This window comes from Xenia sp. Carnegie-2017, unplaced genomic scaffold (assembly GCF_021976095.1).
Source record: "Xenia sp. Carnegie-2017 unplaced genomic scaffold, XeniaSp_v1 HiC_scaffold_13, whole genome shotgun sequence".
Lineage (NCBI taxonomy): Eukaryota > Metazoa > Cnidaria > Anthozoa > Malacalcyonacea > Xeniidae > Xenia > Xenia sp. Carnegie-2017.
Window position 1 is genome coordinate 469,703 of NW_025813436.1, and position 20,832 is coordinate 490,534.

At 34.7% G+C, this 20,832-nt stretch overlaps 3 long non-coding RNA genes across 5 annotated transcripts; 2 read left to right on the forward strand and 1 right to left on the reverse strand.

Annotated features, from left to right (window-relative positions):
• Positions 1-1,394: 1,394 nt before the first annotated feature.
• LOC124448641 lies at positions 1,395-2,200 on the reverse strand. The gene is made up of 3 exons (XR_006949189.1): positions 1,976-2,200; positions 1,526-1,717; positions 1,395-1,436 (listed from the first exon to the last, which is right to left on the reverse strand). It is a non-coding gene; the product is annotated as an uncharacterized LOC124448641 (long non-coding RNA).
• A 4,753-nt stretch (positions 2,201-6,953) lies between these two features.
• Positions 6,954-10,774, forward strand: LOC124448631. 2 transcript variants are annotated; one of them, XR_006949186.1, is made up of 3 exons: positions 6,954-7,015; positions 8,376-8,425; positions 10,588-10,774. It is a non-coding gene; the product is annotated as an uncharacterized LOC124448631 (long non-coding RNA). The 2 variants fall into 2 exon arrangements; XR_006949185.1 differs by lacking the exon at positions 6,954-7,015 and having other exon boundaries at positions 8,347-8,425.
• A 1,368-nt stretch (positions 10,775-12,142) lies between these two features.
• Positions 12,143-15,450, forward strand: LOC124448615. 2 transcript variants are annotated; one of them, XR_006949178.1, is made up of 4 exons: positions 12,143-12,257; positions 13,306-13,393; positions 13,652-13,711; positions 14,572-15,450. It is a non-coding gene; the product is annotated as an uncharacterized LOC124448615 (long non-coding RNA). The 2 variants fall into 2 exon arrangements; XR_006949181.1 differs by lacking the exon at positions 13,306-13,393.
• The last annotated feature ends 5,382 nt before the right edge of the window (positions 15,451-20,832 follow it).

Sequence of the window (20,832 nt, forward strand, 5' to 3'; positions counted from 1 at the left end):
TATATAGACGGAGTGTAACACAAAAGAAGAAACAATGGAAAGATAAAAGTATTATTATAATGTATAGTAAAAATATTGTGTTTAATATACTGTTTATAACATACATCAAACGACTTTTTCTGCATACGGCATTCCCGCATCATACCTTGACGTTCTATAAAGCAATTGGTGACGTATTGCTTGCCATTCATCTTAGAAAAATCAGTAAAGTCTACTTTCATAGAGCTAAGTACCAATTGCACAATTTATTAACCAAATTTAAAACAGAAATTTCTACAATCTTGATGAAACATGTTTTCAATCACTTTTGTTAACAAACAACTTATAACAGCTGCAAAAGGTGAATGGCTTCATTACATCCAGGGTGTCTGAGATATAGATATGTACGTAGTAACCACTTTGTCGAGAGCTATGTACTGGAATTGAACCAGTATACCAGCTAGTGGCTGGGAGCCATTCATAGCATTTTTGGTTACTTAGTGAGAATGAGCGACTGTTAAATCAATATATCTATCTTAGAGGAATCAGAGACCTAAATATCCAAAAAAAGACAATTTGTGTTGCGAAAAAGGACAATTTGTAGAAGATCATAGATTGTCGCAAAATAGGCCGTTTGCAGTGGACAACTACAAATGCGTGTATCTTCTTAGATGTATATACTTGCAAGTGTATGTGCATACATTTTATTTACAAAAAGAGCAACATGCAAATAATTTTCTATTCATAAAAATTGCACACAAAAATATGATAGCACAGCTTTCAGCAACAAAACACTACGAATTATATGCATCTTCTTCTTCAACATCTTCATGAACGTCATCTTCATCACTACAGTCTAATTCACTGTCACTACCGTATACTTTGACTATGGACTGTTCTAAGTCGTGAAAGTATTGAAAATCTTTTTCAACTGCACTCTAGCAAATGCAATTCCGCTGTTTGTGATGGCGAGACGACCATGCAGAGTCTTCATTGTGTCTTTTCGCACACAATAGCGATGTTTATATTCATCTAGAAGAAAGCTCTATAAAACAAACATAATCATGTCAATAAGTATGTTCGTATTTTAAAAGATTGGTGTCATTTTCTCTACTTATCTGACCTCTGTTTCAAGGAAAGAATAGTCATTAGATTCATCAACATTATTTGTAAATACTAAAAAAATAATTGCAAAATATGTTAAACGCATGTACATTACATTCCACTGTATATAAATACGTAATCTTTAAGCTTGTTTTAACATAATACGAACATTTATCTGTATACCTATCCTATCTTTAGTCTTCTCTTTTCCTTCACAAAGGAGAGGCAAAACGTTTTCCAAATAATAAATCATATAATTTCTCATCTCCATGTTCAGAAGTGCTTTTCCTCTTCCAATCTTTTAACTACCATGTACTTATCGACAATTTGTGCCTTGAAACGCACAGGTATATCTAAATATTGTAAAGTAAAATAGTTGAAACTAAAAAGAGCATGGACGTCACAATATACATAGAACTGTAATTGCTATTGTTTTACACACCATGTGAAGTCGTACTATCTATGTCACACTGGTTAAACGACTAAACAAAATCTCCAGACATGATTTCTTCCGCACTTGTTGTAGGAAGAGCACACAGACTTGAGAGGCAATTTAACTCTTCTACGGTGGATGTTATTTTGGACTTCTCTTCAGGGCATTTCCTTCTCATGGAAGATCTTCGTTTGCTAGAATCTACAGAACGTGCGTGTCGTAATTTTTCAGTAATTTGGAAAAATGTTTTGAAATATAAGTCGACATATTTCTTCCAGGATGGCGTAGATAGTATTTATCCGTTAACTTTTAGATAAAGCACGATTTATCTCGAATAAAACTGTTCCATATTTTGCATTTTGTGTCGCCTACATCTAAAATCTAACTCACTTTGATTTTGCTACGAACTTTAAAATAATGCTTACAGTTACTCATAAAAAAACCTCCAACAAAACTCACCAGCAATAGAAGTTATTTCTTTTGTGCGTCTAGTGACTGAAAAATACAACATTTCTAATCTCTTCTGCAGCTTTGCTACTGTGATTTTTGCCAGCTGCGACTTTCCTTGCTCAAGAAGCTGCTCCTCTGTCACATGTCCATCTAAAAGCTGTCTTTTCAATTCCAGCAATCTTGTTGCATTTTGTTCAAGTTGTTTCACTTTGTTTTGAGCGTCATGAACGAAACACCTATCACCCAAAAATGTCCGCGTTTGATCATCGTTGGCTTTTACAAAATTCTCCAAATGTTGAGCATTATCAACAGTTTGATGCAAAAGGAAGAAATCTTCGGCGGCACTTTTCAACGAAGAAACTCCAATTTGTTGTTCTAGACAAACAATAAAAATATTAATTTATCTACGTAATTACTAAGCACTCCTGAGCCAGGCCAAGAATTATTTAATATAGTTTCGTTTTAAATGATGTTTGAACAAAAATCAACCATTAGTACAGAACTGTAAAATACTAAACCATGTTTCTAAAAAATATTTGAAAGTAAACAATGTTACCTCTCGCAAATTGTTGAACTTCTTCTTTCCACTGCATTATCGAGTCGTCCAAGTCTGAATCCTGGACATTAAGTTCGCTTCTTAACTTTACATAATCGTCTCTGGCAGATGAAAGTTGCCTTTCGGTCTTCGAAATTGCCTTGCCTTGCCTTGCGTCATCCAATGCCAGATGGCTCAGGTAAAACATGAACGTATTCCAAGTGCCAGCGATGGCGATCTGCTATTGCAGTCGACAGGTCTTGTCCAGACAAGCCTGTTTCTTCCTCAATGATGTTCTTGAGGGTGACAAACGGGCGCCCAATTCTTCTTTTTGCTGAGGGTGTCCATAGCAGAAGCCTACCAGCGGGCTCTTCATGACGACTAACATTGCCCGCAAGAGTCAAACGCGGCTGACGAACCGTTTCAGACACACGAGGAAGCGTACCGTACAGAGATTTGTTGCATGGTAGGATGGCTTTTCCAAGAGATGTCATAGGCGTGTCTAAGCATTCTTGTGTATGTGCCGTCGAGACGCTTTTTACGTTTCACATTTAGCGTCCATGAATCTGACCCGTAGAGAAGTATGATTTCAATGCAAGCCTTGAACACTTTAGTCTTTGTTGACTTCTTGATTGGAGACTTCCAAACTGCCGGAAGAGAATGCAGCGCACTCCATGCCAACGCTATTCTGACAGACATATCATGCTCAGTATCTGAATAACCGCCAAGGTACTTGGAGTCTTCAACATAGTCAATTTTTGAGCCGTCCGATGCAAACAGGGGACACATTATGAAAAACAGTGAAAGGACAATTATAAAAAACAATGAAAGGACACATTATGAAAAACAGTGAAAGGACACATTATGAAAAACAGTGAAAAAGAAATATATTAGCGCAGTAAACATATTGGGTTCAAACAACACCTATACACAACTATGAACTGTAAATTCATTTCATATTATACACGTACGTAGCACACATTAGAATCATGGACTCACACTAGTATAATTTTGACAATTAACTGAAGACATATACAACGTGTAACCTTTTTCATTCGAATAACAAGGGAGTTTGCCAAGTTTAAAATTTTTCGCTTGTTCCAACTCAGAAGGTGTTCAGTAATGCATTCTTCTCGTCCTTAATACGTACAACCATTAATGTGCACATTAGTTCGTGGACTTAATCGATCAAAAAACCTGAGTGGATACGCAGATAAGAAAATAATACTCACCGGAAGTCGTCATATTTTTAGTAGTCGAGCCAAGTCTTGACAAATACGAATTTATTTGCTCAACTTCTTCGCCAGAAGTTGCTGCCGCACCACAATGCAATCTTCCGCTCCAAATAACCTAAAAAGTGTGAAAAAAATCATCCATTCAAGACAACCCATTTCAGATTTACGTAACAACGGTTTAGTTACGTGAAATACAGTATTATTACAGTTTGACAAAGCACGCTTCGTCTCATAACATCTTTAATAGAGCATTATCGTCGGCGTATGCGGTATTTAGTTTACGAGTTGTTGGGTAAACAATCATAACCTACGTATGTAACGTACCTGACATGACCAACTGTGTGATTTCCCATGCATTATAGACAGTGCTGGTGCAATATTTCTTAGCGCATTTTGATTTTCTTCCTATGTAACACGTAGAACCCTGCGTAGAACATGTAGAACACGTCGAAAAATGCTTTAACCTAATAATAGATTACTACCTTTCAATCCTACTTCATAACACATTACCTGAATTGACTTTGAACCAAGACTTTTAAATGAGAGTCCACAAAACTATTGTTTGCAATCAATACATCACGATAATAACACTGGACTGGACCCTGTGGTAAAAGTAAGTTATCAATTTAGAACACAAGCCCTCATAAACTTAACAATGCAGGTAAAGAATCAAACATGAGCAGTAGGTCTTTTTCTTGGATTTGTTGAAATTGGTTCAAATTATTAAAACATAAAAATATCTGAATCATTTACAAAGGGTAATTCCATTTTTGCAAGTTTGAGAATTTGCCATCCAATATCACAAACCTTGGTACTTTGCTGAATCTGTACACTTTTTGATTTCCATCAACATGACATGAATGTTGATCAATACTACAAGGAGGACAATTTTTCCATGTCTGCTCATGAAGAAGGTCAATTTCATGTTAGCAATAGCTCCATTCAGCAAACAATTTTCTGAATGTGACTGGATTGATAACATTTCACATCAAAACATAGCACAATTATATACTATTTGTTGATTATGCAAAACCCAACTGTACTATAATATATTCTCATACTTTTAACATACACATTAGACGAAGCATACAAAAATTGACATGTGCTTGTTACAAATTTTAAACAAATTTTCCTTGAATTTCCAGAATTTACTAAAATTCACAGAAAGAAATGATCATAAAGGATTATTTTGAAACCAAGATTTACGTCTTGTAGCTTTTGGTTTGTGAGGGAAAAAATATATACAAAATAAAAAGCACACTAACAAAGACATGTAGATAGCATAAAAATTAATCACCCTTCCTCTAGAGCTGCAAATATCTTCCAAACTTCTTACAAAAGCAGATTGTGATGACCCAGGCATCCTCTTTCTAAATGCATCCCACAAATTAAAGACATCTGACTAAATATGTAATGAACATTTTCAGGGCTACCAGGCCACCAGCCACTCTCAATTATACTGTCAACAGAAATTGGTGACTACTTCCATTGAAAAGATGAGCGATGTACAGTGAACCGATTAAGACCAAATCGTCCTGTTGAAAAAAAATATAATCAAAGATAACCAGTACAGTGCTGAAAATATGTGCTTCGAAGAAATCAAATCCTGGGGTTTCATAAGAAGCCAGCAACTTCATTGATGATTTGAAGTTTTTAGTTTCAATTTAAAGTTTCTGAATTAGTGTACAATCCAACCTGCTGCCTATGTATTTTTCTCAATAATCAGCCCCTAACAAATCAGATTTTAATATGATGCATCATATGTACATCCATATAACAAAAAATGTTATTTGGACTCAGTAAATAAATTGTATAAGGACATTTTCACCTTCACATGTGATCATAATCATAAGAGAATTGTTGGTAATTTTCATAATGGATTCATTACACAACTGACATGATGATGGGTAAAGGATGGGACATGATCAATCTACAAAGATAACAGCATCATCACAGAAAAACATTTCTCTCACATAGGGCACAACAAAAAAAACAACAAATATTTATACAAAATTCAATAGTATCTACATTATACTTACCAATGCTGCAAATCTTTCCATCAGATGAAATGGATTGTGTAGGCTTGATATATTGAAAATAACCATCCAACCACACTTCTCGATCATGGAGAGGATTGTTCTCATGGACATCATTATCGTATTCTCTACAAATATATCTCAACACACCACATTGTCTGCATCTTAGTACAGCTTCATTTTTATTGCATCTCCAACACTTTATAGAAGATAAAGGAGGAGCAAATGATTACACAGTGACATTAAATAATTTTTCCCTCATAATTTCCCATTTTTCTTCTCGATTTTCCATTTTTTTTGCCAGGCAGATGGCCCAGTATTCACTTCTCCAATAACCAACGGAGAGCTTTCAAGAATAGCTTCAAGATCTAAAATGAAAATGAAATGATTTTATGACATAAAGCTGTTTCCTTTTCTATTTTCTTTTCTAAAATATGATACAAGAGTACATTGAAGTCTTAAAAGCACAGTCACATGTGTATAAAAATATAAAAAACTATGTATAGATGCAGTGGCCTGGACAGCACAAAATTTTTGCTTCTGTTATGTAAAGTTGAGATGTAAGAAGTATTATCAACAACCTCTTTCAGTAACACTGTCATCACATATCATTCCTGTGGAACATCATGTAAATCTGAAGATGTTGTAGGCATTTCCTCACCTATGATAGTAATAACAACAAGTAACATAAAAACGTAACATACAAGTTACACAAAAATCTAAAATGCTGCTATTTCTTTGATAAAAGTATTATTTCCGAGCACACACCTCTTTGTGTATTTCTATTTCTCGAAGTGCTTTGCTTGGCTTATGAATAATCCGTTCGCCAACTTCACTTCTTTGAAGAACTATATCTCTTCTGGCATTTTTCTTCTTAATAGTTTTATTTCTACCACGAACATCTAGCATTAGGCAAAGAACTGGCAAAGGAGCCACTCATGTCACCAGGCCTGTTGTTTGAATGGACGTTGCAAATTACTTATACAGTCAATTTGAGGGTATTTTCACAATTAGCGTATAGAGTTAATTTAAGGAAGAGACTGGGTTGTGTATGTCAGTCGTATGTACTTGTATGTACTCGTATGTCACTCGTATGTACTCGTATGTACTCGTGTAGTGTTTTAGTCACGATCATCTCCCACTAATTTATCACGAATTTGAGATCATACACACATTTTTTTTATAACGTATACAAGACCATTGCACATAAGTTAATTGGAAGTTAAGTAATCTGGAGCAAAATGTAAGTGAATTCCAGTTGAGCTGCAATGTAGATTATAATTATCTGTTTCTATTCAATGTTAGCTACATTGCCACAACATATACATTATAGGTATATGAATGAGACATGCAAGGCGTTCAGAAAATTTAACATGCATTTTCTGCACGATTAGTATGTACAATTCAAAAAATGTTAATCCTTAACATAATATTTCGGAATTTATGTAAAGAATATTCTTAAGATGCATTTTAAGATGCAAACTTTTTGTGTTTTGCATGCTTCCGCACACGAGAATTTCACATAACTTATATGAACTTATATATCAAGAAAATGGCATTAGCTACAAATAGACAATCAGGTCGAAAGCTAATCGCATATTGACCATTCCTAAATTTACTATTAAAGTCTAGAGGCAGTTTGATGTTTCTTATTGCTATATAACAGTAAATATAAACAAATACATCGAAATCTACATAAATCTTTGTGAAGGTTTAGTTATAATGAAAATTCCTAGTGTGCAGCATGCATATAATAATCTTATATAATAAACATGTTTTCTTTACTTTGGTAATGTTAAACTATTTACGAGATGATGAAGATGCTGGATTTGTGGCCATAACTTTTGCTCACGAAAATGAATTGCGTTAAAGGGACTCTACACAAGAAGTCTTTTCTCCAACTGATTTGCATATATTACCAAGGAAACTATCTATCACATAGCTTGAAAATTATGTCTTGCTGTATTCGCTACGGGCCGTATGACTCAAAACAATCTTATATTTCTCGCACGCAATAAATATATTTCTCTACTCTTTATACTCTTGAGTGGTAATTTCACAAAGTTTGGTGAATTAATTCAATTTGTCATAACTTGTCACTTGCTAAGTATTTTGCTGGCTAAATAAGAGCTTTGAAATGTTTTTATTAATCTGAATTTTCGATTTTAATGGAGGTTTTATAATGTTTTAGAAAGCAGTTTTGAATTGGATAAAAATGGGAATATAACTATGGACTTTACGATCTCGAAGGGACGAAGGTGCTGTTTCGTTTGTCGTTTGAGGGACTGCTTGAGACCATTTGACGAGTTCATGTGTGTTCTTTTATTAGTATAGAATAATGTTTGATCTGTTTTAATAACCATCGTATTGTTATATTCTTTTGCCATATTCAGTTTTTTATTGATCTCCGCAAGCGTCGGCCAATAAATAGCAAAAGTAAATCGGTTTTGTGCTTTTTTTGCCTGAAAAGTGCATCTGCATTCATGAAATTCATAGACTCATTGTAACAACACATTCAGACTATAAACAACTGTTTGAAAATTATGAGCTTTAACGAAAATGTGTAAACACAATCTTTTCTATTTAAATTTATATACATACAGTTATACTACCATTTCTGGGGCTGGTAAATAGGAGCAGTGGCGGATCTAGGGTAAGTCAGAACACATTATTGCACCTCATTTTGAATCCAAAATACCATTATATTAAAACAGCTGGGTAAAAAATTCTAAAGAATATGTTAAAGGCATAATCTTTTCAATCTGATCGTTTATAAAGTATTTTGAATTGTAAAAAAAACCATGACCAGACGACAATTTAAAGAAAAAAATAAAAAGCCAATTCCGAAAACATAAGACATCTTGAGATTGCAAAATATGAATCAAAATAAGACGAGAAGTGAACTGTAAATTTTCGACTTTATTTCAAAGTCATCTTCAGACAGAATGATATTCAAAACCATACATACACATATATATTTACAACGCATGAAATAAGTAAACGGAAGTAAGCAATAAATTGTCGGCTCTAAATTGTCGGCTGCTCATGGTTTTTGGTCTAAACTCGGAAACACCGACTCTGATTTACACAAACAATGCATACGCTAGCAAAGATCACGACGACATTATGAGAAAGCTCTACATGATTTGAAATTCTTAATCAATTAGTAAGAATAATCAAGTCTAACCTAAATTTGTAAGATGGAAGAATATCACACAAATCCCCAGCAAAAATAATACGCATCAATATAGCTACTTTTTCTAAATGATTTCGGCGCAAGATGTCTATCTTCCAAAATAGCCTGTTACGTTACAAGCGACATATACAAATTTTCTATTCTGAAACCATTGCGCGAGAACAATTCAAGAATGTTAAAATTTCAATTGGCGTAACTTGTAACTTGATTGATTTCCCCCTTTCTATTTGAAGACATGCGAGAATTTGTCAAAACACATTATTTTACCGCTGACTGCACCATTTTCTGTCATTTAAGACGACGCACAACCTGGAAATGTATAGCTTGTATTGTTTTATGGAATATGTATGGTTTTAGCTTGTTATTATCTAACAAATTATTGTAAATTGCATAATTGTCTTAAACAAAATGAAGATAAAAACCCAGAAATAGATGAAAGGTGAAAGCCGAGCATTAAGATCTTGAATTAAAGAAAATTGCACAGTAGATTGTAATGCACCGCCATTCCATAAATTCCATCTCAGTAAAACTTGACTAATATATGTTGTCTCCCACTAATTTATCACGACATTGAGTTTTGTTTGAGATCATACACACATTTTTTTTATAACGTAAACAAGACCATTGCACATAAGTTAATTGGAAGTTAAGTAATCTGGAGCAAAATGTAAGTGAATTCCAGTTGAGCTGCAATGTAGATTATAATTATCTGTTTCTATTCAATGTTAGCTACATTGCCACAACATATACATTATAGGTATATGAATGAGACATGCAAGGCGTTCAGAAAATTTAACATGCATTTTCTGCACGATTAGTATGTACAATTCAAAAAATGTTAATCCTTAACATAATATTTCGGAATTTATGTAAAGAATATTCTTAAGATGCATTTTAAGATGCAAACTTTTTGTGTTTTGCATGCTTCCGCACACGAGAATTTCACATAACTTATATGAACTTATATATCAAGAAAATGGCATTAGCTACAAATAGACAATCAGGTCGAAAGCTAATCGCATATTGACCATTCCTAAATTTACTATTAAAGTCTAGAGGCAGTTTGATGTTGCTTATTGCTATATAACAGTAACTATAAACAAATACATCGAAATCTACATAAATCTTTGTGAAGGTTTAGTTATAATGAAAAGTTCCTAGTGTGCAGCATGCATATAATAATCTTATATAATAAACATGTTTTCTTTACTTTGGTAATGTTAAACTATTTACGAGATGATGAAGATGCTGGATTTGTGGCCATAACTTTTGTTCACGAAAATTAATTGCGTTAAAGGGACTCTACACAAGAAGTCTTTTTCTCCAACTGATTTGCATATATTACCAAGGAAACTATCTATCACATAGCTTGAAAATTATGTCTTGCTGTATTCGCTACGGGCCGTATGACTCAAAACAATTTCTCTTATATTTCTCGCACGCAATAAATATATTTCTACTCTTTATACTCTTGAGTGTTAATTTCACAAAGTTTGGTGAATTAATTCAATTTGTCATAACTTGTCACTTGCTAAGTATTTTGCTGGCTAAATAAGAGCTTTGAAATGTTTTTATTAATCTGAATTTTCGATTTTAATGGAGGTTTTATAATGTTTTAGAAAGCAGTTTTGAATTGGATAAAAAATGGGAATATAACTATGGACTTTTACGATCTCGAAGGGACGAAGGTGCTGTTTCGTTTGTCGTTTGAGGGACTGCTTGAGACCATTTGACGAGTTCATGTGTGTTCTTTTATTAGTATAGAATAATGTTTGATCTGTTTTTAATAACCATCGTATTGTTATATTCTTTTTGCCATATTCAGTTTTTTATTGATCTCCGCAAGCGTCGGCCAATAAATAGCAAAAGTAAATCGGTTTTGTGCTTTTTTTGCCTGAAAAGTGCATCTGCATTCATGAAATTCATAGACTCATTGTAACAACACATTCAGACTATAAACAACTGTTTGAAAATTATGAGCTTTAACGAAAATGTGTAAACACAATCTTTTCTATTTAAATTTGATATACATAGTTATACTACCATTTCTGGGGCTGGTAAATAGGAGCAGTGGCGGATCTAGGCTAACTCACAACACATTATTGCACCTCATTTGGAATTCAAAATACCATTACATTAAATCTGCTGGTTAAAAAATTCTAAAGAATATTTTGAAGGCAAAATCTTAGCAATATGATCGTTTATAAAGTATTTTGAATTGTAAAAAAAACTATGACCAGCCGACAATTTAAAGAAAAACAATATAAAGCAAAATCCGAAAAAAACAAGACATCTTGACATTGCAAAATATGCATCAAAACAAGATGAGAAGGGAACTGTAAACTAAAAATGAACTGAAATAAGCAAACGGAAGTAAGCAATGAATTGTCGGCTTTAAATTGTCGGCTGGTCATGGTTTTTGGTCTAAACTCGGAAACACCGACTCTGATTTACACAAACTATGCATACGCTATCAAAGATCCCAACGACGTTATGAGAAAGCTCTACATGATTTGAAAGTCTTAATCAATTCTTAATCAAAGAATAATCAAGTCTACTCTAAATTTGTAAGATGGAAGAACATTACACAAATCCCCAGCAAAAATAATACGCATCAATATAGCTACTTTTTCTAAATGAATTCGGCGCAAGATGTCTATCTTCCAAAATAGCCTGTTACGTTACAAGCGACATATACAAATTTTCTATTCTGAAACCATTGCGCGAGAACAATTCAAGAATGTTAAAATTTCAGTTGGCGTAGCTGGTAACCTGGTTCATTTTCCCCTTTCTATTTTAAAACATGCGATAATTTGTCAAAACGCATTACTTTATCACTGACTGCGTCATTTTCTTTTATTTAAGCGACTCACAACCTGGATATGTATAGCTTGTATTGTTTTATGGGTATGTATTTTTTAGCTTGTTATTATCTAACAAATTATTGTAATTTGCATAATTGTCTTAAACAAAATGAAGATAAAACCCAAAATAGATGAAAGGTGAAAGCCGAGCATTAAGATCTTTAATTAAAGAAAATTGCACAGTAGATTGTAATACACCGCCATTCCATAAATTCCATCTCAGTAAAACTTAACTAATATATGTTATCTCCCACTAATTTATCACGACATTCAGTTTTGTTCGAGATCATACACACGAATTTGTGTAATTTTCACAAGTTCCTCTTGTAGAATCAAGAAAATGATTAAAACTGAACATTTTTTTATCACGTATACAAGACCATTGCACATAAGTTAATTGGAAATTAAGTAATCTGGAGCAAAATGTAAGTGAATTTTAGTCGAGCTTCAATGTAGATTGTAATTATCTGTTTCTATTCAATGTTAGCTACATTGCCACGACATCTATATTATAGGTATATGAATCAGACATGCAAGGCGTTCAGAAAATTTAACATGCATTTTCTGCATGATTAATATGAACAATTTAAAAAAATGTTCATCCCTAACACAATATTTCTGAATGGATGAAATGAATAATCTTAAGATGCATTTTAAGATGAACACATTTTTACACTAAAGCTATTTTTGTGTTTTGCATGCTTCCGTACACGAGACTTTTCACATTGAACAACATTTAAAATTAAAGAGAAAAAAAGCTTGAAATTCCTTTACAACTTAAACGAAGCACGAATCAAATCAATCGCAACCTGCAATAAGGCTTATTGAAGAAATTGCAATTTTTCTCTTTATTTCAGCTTTGTGTCATAAAATATCTTTCATCTTAAACAATCAATCACTTTGATTCATTGTTTGATATTTAACTTATATATCATGAAACTGGTAATAGCTAGAAATAGACAATCAGGTCGAAGGCTAATCTCATATTGAACATTCCTAAATTTACTATTAAATTCTGCAGGCAATTTGATGTTGCTTATTGCTATATAATAGTAACTATAAACAAATACATCGAAATCTACATAAATCTTTGTGAATGTTTACTTTCCAGCGAACTGAACAACTTTAAGTGGTTCAGTGAAGCTAACTAACTGGCGTTAAACAGTTACATCAATATTTGATTCCCAGCTTTGCGCAAAGTTTAATTACTGAAATAGCTCAGAAAACGGTAAATGCCTACTATATAGCACTAAGTTAGAGACTATGAAAACAATCTTGTTTGATTTACAATCACTCTTCTGGTACAATCTAGAAAATAATTACAATGGAGTTTTGGATTGAGAAAATGTACAAAAGAAACAAGTAAATTGCAAATTCTGAAATAAAGCAGTCCAGTTGCAATGTTAGACCACAACAGCCACTAAAACTAACATCATTGATAATTATACTTGACACTTACATCATGTTTCCTAGCTCACTGATAAAAGGATCATAGTTATCAAAGCTATGAATATGAATTTTAAGATGCATTATAAGGGGAATTTTTTGTGTTTCCTGTTTGGTAAGTAGAATAAGTTTTTTTTTGTACTCAAGATTTCGAAAGATGACAAACCCTTTAAACGAAAGAATAATTGAAATACCTGTGGTCAATATAATTGCAAACAATTTTATTAATTTTTATAATTAATCTAAAAATTGAATATGTTGGAATTTGCATAACTTTTTTATGTAGCTATTATTTTCATTGTCTCACTCACTATTGTGAATTCATGAGGGAGTTATGTATATCCTCCACCCTAAACGAAATTTTCATTTTTAGGCTAACAGCCTTTAGGAAAACATTGTCGTTGATGGTAACTTTCATGGTGCTTACTTAAAGGTATGAATTTGTACATACAAAGCCTAAATATAGCTTTCAAATAAAAGCATTTTAAAAAAGTGCTTGGGTATCAATTTACAATTGGTGTTAAAATTCTTGAATAAAAACGCACATTTCCGCTGTTCTATAGTTGTTGTGGATTAAAAATAATGTCAGTTATCGAATATATTTTACTGATATTAATGCTTCATTTGCTGTTGCTACACTCCTTTCACAATTATACGACCTATGTAGTTTTTGTTCACATTTTTCTCACAAAGCCGTATGTATATATATATATGAAGTTTATAAGTGATGATTATCCGTATAAAACAGTGCTCGATGCCCTAGAGCAGAGCGTAAATATATGTAGTGATGTTGAAAAAACTCACGAAAACTACAGACTTATCCCGACAAGCCTGTTTCGTGATTTCTCACTCTTCAGGGGATTTAATGAATAAATACTTAAATGTTTAAAATATATATACAAGATGACGGAAGCTAGTATATTAATTAAGGTGTATAGTTACAAGTTAAATGACGGAAGTTAGCGTATGTGAATACTGAGTTCGGTCGAGTTTCGTAGTTTTTTGTGGCGGAAAGAGGCAGTGTGATTTCTATGTCTAGTTTTAAATTCGTTTTCTGTAAGTCCAATGTACGTCTCAGTTGTGTTATTTTCCTTGAGTTTCACAGTAGCTTGATAGACGACGGATGATTGTAGGCAGTTTCCGTTAAGTGGGCAGTTTTGCTTTTGTCGGCAGTTGCATGTTTTTGTATGTGTCTTTTTGTTTGCGGTGTTGTCGTCAGTTTGTCTGATGCTCTCAGTATATGTTTGTTATGATTGTTGATTATTTGTTTATAACTTCCTATTACGCTTCAAGAAAAAATTTTGTCAAGCACTCTACGATAATCCGCAATGGAGAAATTCAACTTCAACTACAGCTTCAAGAACATTCTTTCACCATCACCGAATGAATACTTACAACGACTTATTGAAAAATCTGAGACCTTCCTTCGTAATATGCGCTGGAAAGCTTACTTCCTCCTGAATCCGAATACTACCATCACTTATAAAGATACCTATGGCTTCAAGAGCAGTAAAAACCCTCCACCGATTGACGACCTAAAAGATTTCGAGAAAGACATGACGAAAATGATACAATCAATAAAATTTAAAGACGTGAACAGCACATTCCTTAACAAAATGAAAGACCACACCACTACCATGAAACACGAAACGAAGCTACTAATCGCTGCCGACAAAACAACAAATTTCTACAAACTAGACGAGCCAGCATACTACGACCTCCTTGAACAAAATATCACAAAATCATACAAGAAATCAAATGCCCACACAATAAAAGCCATCCAAACCGAAGACAAAAATATCACATCACAACTGGGTATATCTAACAGAGTAGAAGCCACTGCCCACAAAAAATGCATTCATAACACTCAAAGACAATAATTCAAACTTTACGAATCAATGATCCTGCCAATTATCAACCTAATAAAATCCGAAATTGGCAAAGTTACCAAGAAAATACTTGACAGAATCAACCGCAACATAATAAAAACAACCTCATTCAACCAATGGAAAAATTCATCATCTGTGTGATCCTGTTGTTCAAATCCATCAAACACCAAAAAACATCACCTAATATCCTTCGACATGGTAGACTTCTATCCATCCATTAACCAAGACCTACTAAACAAAGCACTGGATATCGCCTCAACCTACGACAACATCACAAACACCGGAAAAAACATCATTATACACGCTAAGAATTCATTCCTCAAACACAACCAACAACCCTGGCAAAAAAAATATAAATCTATATTCGCCGTAACAATGGGCAGCTTCGACGGTGTTGAGACATGCGAGCTCGTAGGAAGCTACCTCCTTTCTCAACTACAACACATCTCAACAGACCTAGGTCTTTATCGAGACGACGGACTCGCCATTTCAGACACCACACCAAGAGAAAAAGAGAATATCAAAAAGGAAATATGCCGCATCCTCAACAACAATGGGCTACGCAAAACTATCGAAGCAAACAAAAAATCATCGACTTCCTTGACATCACCTTAAATCTTAACAATTCTTCCTATCGACCTTAAGCCTGGGCCACACTATCGTCTATATTGACGAAAACGAAAACGAAACGAAAATTCGTGCACGAAATGCATGCCAGACACGACGAAAAATTTCAAGCATGTTTGCAAAGCCAAAACATTATTGGCCAATAAGCAAGCGGCATTTTTGACGGATTAGAAACAATGGCGATCTCTAAAAGAAAAGATTACTTCCTCTTAAGAACAAGTTACTGCTAAAATGTTTAAAAGTAATGGAAATGAATGATTTGATATAAAAGTTTGTCGGCGGACTATCAATAATACTCACTATCCCACGCCAAGTCCGTAATTTTATTAAATTCATCTAAAACATCTTGCCAGTGATTTCTTTTCTTATTCCTCGAGTCCTTATAATCCGGGTGACTTTTATCATACAAAATTGGTGTTTCTCGCATCAGATTTATAAAAACCTCTTGCCACTCCGCCATGTTTGAGAACAAAGTCTGATATTATCAAGATATTTTTAGCCAATAGTATGCGTTTTCGTTGATGAAAAAGGTCAAAAGTTCAACCCTTCTAATATGAACGAAAACGAAATTTTCGTCGAGTTTTCGTTCAAAATTTTCGTTGCGGAAGTTTTCGTTCTAATTTTCGTCGATATGGACGATAGTGTGGCCTAGGCTTTACACAAAACCCAACAAATCTCTTCAATACGTCCACAGCAAAAGCAACCATCCACGAAGAACATACCCGCCGCCATCAACAAACGTCTATCATCCCTATCATCCGACAAAGCATCATTTGACCAAATAACTGCACCATACCAAAAAGCACTCGACGAAAACGGATACCGATACACACTAAAATTCGAATCGGACGCTACTACAAAATGGAAAAACAGACTTCAACAAAATATATTTTGGTACAACCCTCTATTTAGCAAAAACGTCCACACGAACATTGGCCACAAATTCCTTTTATTAATCGACAAACACTTCCGCATAGACTATAAACTCACGAAAATATTCAACCGTAACACCATCAAACTCAGCTACAGCTGCAGGAACAATATCGAACAAATAATGAACAATGATAACAAACACATACTGAGAACATCAGACTTACAGAAAACGAATTTAAAACTAGACATAGAAATCACACTGCCTCTTTCCGCCACAAAGAACTACGAAACTCGACCGAACTCAGTAAGAACATTTGGACCTTTAAAGACAGCAATATTGACTAGGACATTTTATGGAACATCATCACACACAACAAACCGTACAACAGCACTAGTAAAAGATGCAACCTTTGCATCAAAGAAAAATCTTCATCCTCTACCAGTCATCCAAATCATCTCTCAATAAACGCAACGAACTTGTTTCCTCTTGTCGCCAAAGATCTAAAACTCTCCTATGTAATTTGTAACTATACACCTTAATTAATATACTAACTTCCGTCATCTTGTATATATTTTTTAAACATTTAAGTAATTTTACATGTTTGTAAATGAAGATCGTCCAGGTTGGTATAGTCCTAAGAAGGACTATTTTTGTTGTTGTTGACTGACGTTTTGACAACCTTAGGGGTGGTCATCTTCAAAGTCAAAAATGACTCTGAAGATGACTACAGCTAAGGTTGTGAAAAAGTCGAAGCGTCAGTCAACAACAACAAAAACAATCCTTCCCAAGACTATACCAACCTGGACGATCTACATTTACAAACCGCTAACGATACTCCCGTGCTCAAACCATTTACTTTAATTAAGTATTTATTCATTAAATTCCCTGAAGAGTGAGAAATCATGAAACAGGCTTGTCGTGATGAATCTGTAGTTTTCGTGATTTTTTTCAACATTACTACATATATATAGATCGTGGATCTCCCACGTATGAACTATCAAAATATCTTTCTAATATTCTGCACCCACTAGTCAAATCATCACATCAAACTATCAAAAATGCCACAACTTTCCTCACCAATATTAAAAATGTAAAACTAAAACCAGACGAAATCATGATATCTTACCGTGTAGTGTCACTTTTCACATCCATACCACTAAACATAGCCAAACAAGTCACAAACGAACTACTTACTAACAACAACTCATGGAAAATCACAACCGAACTAGACCAAGACGATATCATCGACCTGCTAGAGCTCTGCCTCTCCACTGAATTCTCCTTCCAAAATTCATATTACCGAAAAATTTCAGGAACACCAATGGGTTCTCCTTTATCCACCTTCCTTGCAGAAGCTGTTATGCAACACCTTGAAAAGCAGTCAGTCACCAACAACACACACATCAGACTATTGGAGAAGGTTTATTGACGACATCTTTGCTATCGTCGAAAAGACAAAACAGAACACATTCTACACACAATAAACAATACCACACAGAACATAACCTTCACCATGGACAAAGAACAGGACAAACAACTTACCTTCCTAGTTATTCTACTTACCAGATCACATGACGGCACATTAAACACACAAGTATTCCGCAAAAATACACACACAGACCAAATACTCAACTTAAATAGCAATCATCCAACACAACACAAAATTAGTTGCATTCGAACTGTCTTTAACAGGATTAAAACACACTGCAATATAGATGAAGCCAAAAAGAATGAACGCAACCACTTATACTCTACATTCATAAACAACAATTACCCACGAAACTTTATCAACAAAGTATTAAACAAAATACACAACAAACCACAAACTGAAAAGTCTAACGAAGATACAGACGAACCAGTAAAAATAGTGACATTACCACGTATAAACGGAACATCAGAAATGACATGAAGACTACTCCGACCATTCAAAATAAACATCGCACATAAACCAACACACAAACTCAAATCATACTTCACTAAACATAAAGACCGAACAACGACATTTGATACAACCAACGCGGTCTACATGATACCATGTAAAGATTGCCCAAAACAGTACATAGGACAAACATCCAAGAAAATTGAAACAAGACTCACTGAGCACAAGAATGCCATCAAACGACGCGACCCAAAATCACTACCAGCAGAACATACCTACGATACAAACAAAACATTTGACTGGACAAAAACACAACTTCTTGGACGCGCACAGACAAAACACGCATGAGAATTCAAAGAGGCATGGTACAGCGAAGACAACAACACAATAAACAGACATATTGACATCCCCATCATCTATTCACCACTAAAGACAAAACCAAAACAACAAACTAATTGTAGTAAAGTGATACAAAAGCACGAGAGCTGTCGCGTAAACTTGTTTATTGAACTGACAACTAACTCCTACAAGCTTCGGGGTGTCCCATAAGGGGCAACTATCATTACATCCCCCTTCTTTCAATAGGACAAAATTATAAACATAACTTGGCTCTCAATGGAATACCAGGAAGATAAGAGATTTTTTTAACAGTCTATAAAGTGTTAATATTTGTAATCAAGGCATTACATAGTCATTGTATTTAGTAGGTATTGTTCGGGTTTTTGTAGACTTTTTAAGTGGAGGAGTGGGTGAAGATGCTCCAGGTTCGTCAACAGTGGTTTATGCTTTAGCCTGGTTATCATCATCTGTGATCGGTAAGGCTGTTGTGGTGAAATCGGCTGTTGCCTCAGTCTTCAAGAGATGTCGTCTGTTGCGTCGATACTTTAGGCCATTAGGTGTTGCAACTATATAGGAGCGAGGTGTTGTTGCGGGATATAGTACTTGGGCTGGGACCCAAGTGTTGTTCTGACGTAGCCTTATACCTTCATTCTCCGTGAGTGGCGACAATGGTCTAGAGTTCTGTTCATAATAGTGTTTTTGTGTCTGTTGGCATCGTTTCAATTCTTTTGTAACATCTGTTGCTAGCTTGTGTTGTAGCAATTCTTTTGATAGAGGTAGTTTGGACCTGGTTGCTCTATTCATTAGTAGTTGTGATAGTGTATATGACATACCGGTGACAGGGGTGTTCCTGTACTCGAGGAGACCAATATAGGGGTCTGAGGTTTTTTTGGGTCCTCTTGACAGTCTCAACAGCTTTTTCACTAAGCCCATTGGATTGTGGGTATGTGGGACTAGATGTGGTGACTTTGAATCCCCAGTTTTCTGCAAACCCTCTAAACTCTCTTCTGTTGAATGTTGTCTGATATGAGTTCTTGTGGTATACCATGACGTGCAAAAATTGACTTTGTGTGTGTGATGACAGTTTTTGCAGTTTTATTTGGTAACAGATTGACTTCGATGTACTTTGAGAAATGATCTACAATCACGAGGTAGGTTTTACCTTGGTATTCGCATAGATCAAATGCTACTTTCTGCCAGGGGAGCTCAGGTATCTCATGTGGTATCATGGGTTCCTTTTGGTTCTGGCTTCTAAAGGTGGCACAAACGGTAATGTCATTATTCATACCTGGCCAGTATATCACTGATCTAGCTCTATTCTTGCACTTTTCTATGCCTTGATGGCTTTCATGGATTAGTTGTAGCATATCTTTCCTCGTGGATAGTGGGATGATGAGTCTGTTGTCTTTAAATAGGAGTCCTTCGGCTTCACTCAGTTCATATCTTACATTTCAGTAGGGTGTGATGCATGTTGGCACTGATTATCGGTGTTTTGGCCAACCTTGCTTGATTGTCTCTTTTAGAGTTTGAAGGGTTTCATCTTCTTTGGTAGCAGCTTTGAGTTCAGCTATCTTTACTGATGTCGCCGGGATATTGTTGACTAAACTGTGAACCATGACTTCTATGACATCATTGAGGTCTAGATGTTCACCGTCGGTCTTGAGAAAGGCTCTAGAGAGAGTGTCAGCTATGAGCATGTATTTATGTATTTTCCAGGAACATATTTCACTGTTACTTGATACTTCTGTACTCTTATTAAGAGGCGTTGAATCCGGGGTGGAGCTTGGCATAGTGGCTTAGCCATTATTGCTTCCAGTGGTTTGTGGTCACTTTCTACTATGATCTCTCGTCCATAAACATATTGGTTGAAGCGTTCGAATGCAAATACTATGGCGAGAACTCTTTCTCGATTTGTGCATACTGTGTTTCTGCATTATTAAGAGATC